At 38.7% G+C, this 8,000-nt stretch overlaps 1 long non-coding RNA gene across 1 annotated transcript; it reads right to left on the bottom strand.

Annotated features, from left to right (window-relative positions):
* Nucleotides 1-4,942: 4,942 nt before the first annotated feature.
* On the bottom strand, nt 4,943-7,983 carry LOC139353302 (uncharacterized). The gene is made up of 4 exons (XR_011604506.1): nt 5,970-7,983; nt 5,328-5,495; nt 5,173-5,262; nt 4,943-5,110 (listed from the first exon to the last, which is right to left on the bottom strand). It is a non-coding gene; the product is annotated as an uncharacterized lncRNA (long non-coding RNA).
* Nucleotides 7,984-8,000: the final 17 nt, after the last annotated feature.

Genomic DNA, 8,000 nt, shown 5'->3' with positions numbered 1-8,000 from the left:
GTTGCGCACTACGAGAGTTAGTCTTAGTCCTAAGACATAACAGAAATATTTACGGCCAATTTTACGTTCAACGACGAATTAATATTTTCCGTCCCTTCTTGGCGCATGTGAATGCACGGCAGCTCATTGTGGGGAGACAGAATGCAAAGAGCGAAATGCACACTCCACCCGCGACCATACCATTGTTTTCCAGCAATTTAAATTTGACATTAACCCAGTCGGAATTAGGTGTATAAATGATATTTCTATTAGGTTTATAGGGTAGAGGACAAAGGGAGACATAAATGAAAAGGACAAATAATTTATTTTTTTTAGTTACTCCCACCTGCTTATGTTTCTGGTGGTTTCAAAAAAGAGAGGGCAATACGTAAAATAGACTAATAACATTTATGTTATGTTATGTTTGCTAAACATAAATAATCAACAGAAAAAAACATAAGTTTATTCGGTATAGGACAGCGACAAGAATAATAAATTGTTTAAATTGTCCGTTATTTAATAGTACCTCTACCTCTTTGCTTTCTTTTTCTGAATTAGCTTATGATTCTTGTTCCGCGTAGAAAGCGATAGCAATACATAAAATAGACTAAAAACATTTATATTAATGTAGATCAACTAAAATTTTAATCGACACAGCTTAGGGCAGTTTGTGGACGCTTATATACTGGGTCGAAAACGCTTCCTTCTATCTAATACATGCTTCCGACGAATCTTGAGTTTAAAGTCAATATTTGTGGTAGACTTTGGATTTTATTTTTGGAGTAATCGGGGTATTGACTCACTTAATAAGTTTTCCGACATGGTGTTATAAGACTATAAGGCGATCTTTACACAAGAGTGAAGTTATAAAGTTAATTCGTTTTCCATAACAGGTTTAGACCAGGGAAATAGAGGTGTGGAAAAGCTATTTTCTTTCCTTTCTACATAGATACATTTCTTAACGCAATTTTCCAGAACAATTGCTTAGGTACAAACAACGGTTTTGGTTTGATTAGCCACAGGTCTTCAGATCAGCTGTTATCGGCTGGATGGTGGATATGCCCTGTGGGAATCGGAGATTCACATTTGTCAAAAATTCCAACAGTTTTGAACAGACGGACTATATGGGAAGGGGGGTATATGATGCGAGTAGGGGTGTTCCCAATAGGGTTGTTGGATTTTGAAAAAATATCGTATCGATGATATTTGCTGTTTAAAAAATAACACACGATGATATTAAGAAAAATCATTAAAAAAATATAGATATATCGATTTTTTTTGATATTTTTTAATGTTCAGCTAAATTTGAAAAACGGTGTCCTGTTGCTGTAAATTTGGGTCTTTTACAGGTCTTTTATACAAAATAATAAGAAAATAATAGCCAATCCCTTAAACTCAAACTCCCACAACATCATAAAGTTCCTAAAAAGTTCAAAAATAATACACAAAATATAAATAAATATCAATGTAAATACAATTAGAATCTAAGGATCCCATAAATAGTATAATCTTGTAAATATGTATATAATCTCACAGTAAACCCACAACTTAAGCCCCGAGCCGAAGGCCTAAGCTGCTATGGCTCCAAAAAAAAAACCACTGTTAGCGCTTAGTTTAATACTATTTGTTAGCATTAGAAAAAAAAATAAATAAAATAACAAAATTATTAGGGATATGGCACAGCCCATTGTTTTAAATTTTATTTATAAAGATACTGATTACATACATTTGAACTTATTGTTTTTAATTATAATTCATGAAATTACGTACATTTGTTCTTGTTTTTAATTAATTCGCAAACAAATCTGTTTTTTAATGATTTAAGAAAAACTCGTTCGGTTACATGCTGGTATAACATACGACTACGGGAGTCACAAACAACACACTTTATGGCAGAAGCCAACCGTTCCGATGAAACCGAACTACCAGGCGTGATCAGGCAACTTAATGCCATCTTCGCTAGCATGGGCATAGTTGACTTTTGTGAATCCAGAAATCCAAAGGAGAACTACAAAATGGCATACTAAAGAAAAGCAGCATTTCCTTTCTTTCGGAACTCTGGACTACAGAGTCTCGGAGCTCTATGGTCCTGTTGTGCAGATCTAGAAAAGATTCCTGTATGCTTAAAGCGACCTTGTCCTGTTCTCCGAAATCCCTTTCTCCTACAGACGAAGGCAGTATTTCTGATTGCTTTTTTTCAACCATCTGCTTTATGATTTCATCAGTGACATTTTTTACGTGAAGAGGCATATCGAAATAAATTTTTTTAAATCGAGGATCAAGCTATGTGGCTTTCATGAGTATGTTATCCTGCAGCAAACCACTCAATTGCTTTTGTGATATTTGTAGAAGGGTATATTTTGTTAGAATGCCCTCAGCGATATCTATATTAGCTTCTTTTTATTTTGTATTAATCATAGAAATCATAGGAATCATTAAGCTGACGGTCACGTAAGAATCGCCGCTCACATTATCAGTGGCTTCTTTAAAAGGTTGGAGAACATGGTAAAAATCGCGACAAATATTAAGCTCCTCCACTGAGAGCATTTCTGTGTGCATTTCGCAGAAGTAGCATTTGATTCTGTTTAAAAATCTTTTGCCGCACTCATTTTCACATACACTTCTCACTTTGCTTTCTGGCTTAAGCCTAGTACTCAGATCGACGAAATCCGCGAGCTAAGTATAGGAGTGAGCGAGAGGCAAATACGCGGCTAACGCTTTTCGTCGGGTCTGTTTCTCAGCGCGGTACTCAGCTGAGCTAAGGACATACCAGAAAAAATTCCAGATTTCGCGAGTGAATTTTCGATGAACGCCGTTAGCCGCGGCCCAAAGATTAAGAAATTTACTCTTTGGCGGTGTTCGTGCAAAGGCGATGTGGAAACTAAAAATTAAAAATGGAAGAAAAACCCCAAAATCGAATCCAGAAGGTCAGAGCAGATGAAATAGGGCGCCAAATCCAAATTTCTCCAATTGATTTGTTTTCCGTTTGGCAACAAACCCAGCTGCTTGACAGTAAGACCATGCTACATGGGTTGCGGGTGAACTTTGAAAACTTCGGTCACACTACAAAGAATACGATTTTTCGACTAGTAAAACTCTTAGCCGATCTGAGTACTAGGCTTTAAGACTGACCAAACATAAAAAATCGGAAATATCATTAAAAAATATCGTCAAAATCGTCTTTTTTTGCCCAAAAAATATCGCGATGATAATATTTTTTTAAGAGAAAAAATATCGATATATATATTTTGATATATTTCCGACATCCCTAGTTCCCAAAGACTGCGGAATCAAAACATTACAGAGGCCCCATGCTTTGTTCCTCGGTCGCTGATAATAGCCTTGTCCCACTTAGTCGGGTTACCTATTGGATTAAGCCAATTAAAGCATCTTTACAAAGAGGTGATGTCCGCTTCAGAGACAAAATTTTGCTTCAGCGAATTTGTTTTCCAGAACGCCTAGTACTAACATCGACGAAAACTGTGAGCTAACCTAGGAGTGAGGGAGAGGCAAATACGCGGCTAACGCTTTTCGTCGGGTCTGTTTTTCAGCGCGGTTCTTAGATGAGCTAAGGAAATACAAGAAAAAATACAACATTTAGCGAGTAAATTCCGCAGAATAGTTGCAGTGCTGGAGGATATCCGCTAGGGAATCCCAGTGGGAAGGAACATGCCGAGTGGGACTTCGCCCCCTACATGGATATCATGCAAGGCGTGTCCTCGCTAAGCAAGTAAGATATGGCCAAAAGAATTTGGTTGCGTTGTACTAATAGACGACCTCTCCAGTAGGACAGCGGATACCACCACCAGCTACTTGGCAGCTTAAGCGGAGGTGGAGGACGCTCTGCCTTCTATAGCGAGGAGGAAAATAGGGCACCCGCTGGAGTTGGTGAAGTTGGAGAAGCCATAGCCAGCCATTGCCAGGATGCTGGGCGACTTTATGCAGCATCAGCGGATCCACCCCGTTCCCAATCTGGCTCTCACTTCCTCTAGGTCCAATATGCCCATTGGGACTCGGAGCTGGACTGCGAGCTTGAACAACATTCGTTGTAGTTTATTTGTGCACCAGCAGACTATTCTTTTTAAATTGCTTAAATTGATTTGTTTTCCCTTCGGCAAAAAACCAAGCTGCTTGACAGTAAGACTATGCTACATGCGGGTGAACTTTGAAAACTTCGGTCACACTACAAAGAATAAGATTTTTCGACTAGTAAAACTCTTAGCCGATCTGAAACACACGTGCTAAAAAGAGATAGGTAAAAATTGCTTCAGCTCGCATCACCGAAAAATGGCACACGCAAATCAATTCAGTATTTCATTGTTTTTATTCAGTATTATTTACGAGTGCTTGTTAATTTTTGTACTTTGAGTTTCGGGACTTTTTTAAGAAGGAAACGCATTTGGACTAGAAGCGCGCCGTTATAAGGAAATTATTGTTGTAGCAGGACCAAAGAGCCTTCCAACGGCGCGAAAATCAGCAAATAATCTTATTGTGAAGAGAAATATTACTACACTTCTTTAAGGATGAGGCCAACATGCAGCTTTTGTCCTTCAACTGGTAACTGTTGCACAAAAACCTACATACACAAAAGCCATACATGCCGGTTTTTTTCACGGCATTGTTCGGCTCATTTATTAGAGGTTGATTGGATAAGAAGGCATAGTCACCTTAGCGTTTGAAAGTTAACTTTAAACTTCATAACTCAATTAACTTAACACTCCATATAGACAATTGTAAGGGATGTCCGCTTTTTCACTAGTAAAAATGAAAATGAAATGAAAATATACTCACTTGTCGTATGGCCTGTCACGTGCCGGTGACACATCCCACGTGAAATCACTTGTGAAATTCAGAATATTTCCAATGTGTTTTCACTTAAAAAATCACTTGCAAGTGGCACGTCCCAAGTGAAATCACTTGTGAAATTAAGAATATTTCCAATGAGTTTTCACTTATGAAAATATAGAATGTAAAATACCTACATTTTTATTTACTTTTAAATTCATTTTAATTAAATAGTGTTATTTAGAATTTCTGTTAAAGGACAATTATTGTTAGTAGGCCTAGTTTTATGTTACGTTATTGGCATTTTACATTAATCATCGCCATCCTTAAAACTTTGTCCACGCTCCTGAAAAAATGTATGGGAATATGTTTAAAAATGTCGTTTTATTTGTTTATTTATATGTTTACCTTTTACAGCTGTGTTTAACCCTTTGCAGGATTTTTATTTGCACAAAACATTTCCTCATCTTCTTTCGGCTAACGGAACCCGTTGAATACCTTCAAATTTACGTACTTTAAACTAAGATCAACGGACAACATCTTAAACTTAATGTAACACTTACCTGACTTTATTATATTAACTTAAAGAAACGATTAATGTAACTCTGCTGCGCACAATTTAAATGGATGCTTCCCTTTCAATCACTCAAACAGAATGCACCAAGTCTTCCTCTCACCCCTTTACTTGATTTCTTCTGTTTCCTCTTCGTTGTTGGCGCGTGCCACTGCACCTAAAAAAAAAAACAAAAAGCTTTTTGCCTTGAGCCTTGTCACCGCGTCCCTACTGCAGAACTGAAGGGAGGCTATAAAACAGTGGTCGGCACACACATATCATCACAAGTTTGCCTTGCATTAGTGTGAGTGTAACAAACACGAAGTTTGCGCGCGGCGTGCTGTAGCGAGACGTTTCTCTGCTTTGCACTGAGATCCTCTGCCACAGCAACAAAAAAGCGCGCCGAAGTTGAGAAAAAATGACCCGAAGACCCATGCCGAAGTCACACGAACATGTACGTTATACGTGAGCGAGCAGAGGATGGGCAGAACACTTCCCTATGCTCACTAGATAGGCCGCTGCCGACCACTGCTATAAAACGAACAGGGAGTCTAATTGAGTTTGCTGAGTTTCGATTAAGGCGGGCTTGAGTCGGTCTATAGACATTTTGATACATCGAGTGCCAGTGTTTATGGTAAAGTATTTGGATTACCTTTCTTTCACTTCAATGGGTCCGTCGTAGCTCCTTAGCTACGTTGGGCAGAGGGAAATCCGAAACGAACCCATAGAGTAAGAATCTATATAGAGACACCTTTGCTCTGCCGGAACCCCTGCCAAACCTCTGCTGAGAGCCAATTCAAGGTCAAGTTTGAAGCTAATTTTGATTTTTTAACACACCCAACAAGTGCGAAGCAACAGCAATAGTGGTGAGGATTAATTACAAAAACAAAACAGTGAGTAAGAGCAGTGCAGATATATAAATTCCCACAAAACTCACAGCGGAAAGGAACTACAAGGTCCCATCGAACGTTAAAACAACTTGGGATATTATCTCTTTCGCCTAGGTGGCTTCATTGGCAAAGTCTCAAAAGAGAGCAGCAGAGAAAATGGTGTCTCTATATAGAATCTTACTCTATGACGGCCCTCACTTTATCTGGCAGTGGTTTAGATGACCTTTGCATCGATTTGATGTCCTAAGAAATCGATTGACTTCTTTCATTCGTTTAAATACTTTGCCGAGGTGAAGTTGGTGCTGCTCTATATTAACTGATGTAACCTCGATGTCATCGAAGTAAACGAAGACATCTTTGAAAATGCGGAATGCATGTATCGTTGGAATGTTTGTGGTGCGTCTGAATGTCATGTGGGTGAATTCGAATAATCCAAATGGAGTAGATATGGCCGTTTTGGGGATGGGGAATTGATGGTGTGCTCGGTTTAGATCGATCTTCGAAAATACGTGCTTTCCGAAAAATATATGAGTGCAGTCTTGTATGTGTGGTAAGGGATACTGAAACGAAGAGAAGGTTGGAGGATCAAATTCTGCAGATGTTTACTTTGAGAAAAGGGTAGCGTTGTAAAGCATTTGCCTTACGACCGTCGGTGCTGCCCTGTTGATTTCCAACGGTGGTGCTTAGTTTCTAAACTGTTCTTGGCATGGAAAGAGCACGGTTGGATGCAACGTTGGGCACTGTATGCGTACTTGTTGTGGTACCAACACAATTGGGGGTTAGAATTGTCCCTAGATGATGTTGCTCCGGTAGCTGCTGTGGCTTGGCGATTGATTGTAGCTCCGACCGCGTTGTCACCTGGTCGTGCCAACCAGGTGGCTTAGATTGTTTTTTATCTGCTGTACCATCTTGTCATTGTATATTTTTTTACTTAGCTAAAACTGAGTATTTGTTAAAGGTGAGATCTCTTTTCTTGTTGGGCTTTTAGCGACCTTCTTAATAGAGTGTGATGTTTTTAGATACCTCTCTACTCTGGGCTGTTTCCAGCGATGCCAGATGGCAAAAACATGATCGCCACAAATGTATACACTTTATGATGTCGGAAACGCTTCCTTCAATCTGTTACATACTTTTCCCGGATTACAATACTCTACGAGTAACGGATATAAAAATACTGACGATCGCACCTTTACAAAAGTTTTGATATTAACTTTTGTGACGAAAAATGATTCTACATGCGACAAAAAAATACAGTATCTAAAAGTAACTAATTCGACCCGCTTCAGCAAAATATTTAAGCTTCTACCAACACTAGCATTTTTTTTGTTGTATGTCAAAAGTTTTCATTATGACATTAAGACAAATTACGTTAAAAAGGCGTGTATAGTATTTCAAAACACCTTTTCAACGAAGTATATCAGAAGTCTGCGTCTGAAGTAGTAGTAGAGGTTACGACTCTTCGAAATTAATGAATTCAAAGCCGTTTTCCCTCTTAACTAGTTTTCCAAAAGTGGTAGAACTAAAGGTTCTTAAACCTATCTGCTTAACACAATTTCAATGTTTTCAGGACCTTAAAACAACGCTTTGGGACAAATTCACAAACGAAACGAAATTTTACTCTAGGAAGTCCCCCAGTATCTTGTTATACCCGTTACTCGTAGAGTAAAAGGGTATACTAGATTCGTCGGAAAGTATGTAACAGGCAGAAGGAAGCGTTTCCGACCCCACAAAGTATATATATTCTTGATCAGGATCACTAGCCGAGTCGATCTAGCCGTGTCCGACTGTCCGTC

This window comes from Drosophila suzukii, chromosome 3 (genome assembly GCF_043229965.1).
Source record: "Drosophila suzukii chromosome 3, CBGP_Dsuzu_IsoJpt1.0, whole genome shotgun sequence".
NCBI lineage: Eukaryota > Metazoa > Arthropoda > Insecta > Diptera > Drosophilidae > Drosophila > Drosophila suzukii.
This window is presented reverse-complemented; position numbering and strand designations above follow the sequence as displayed.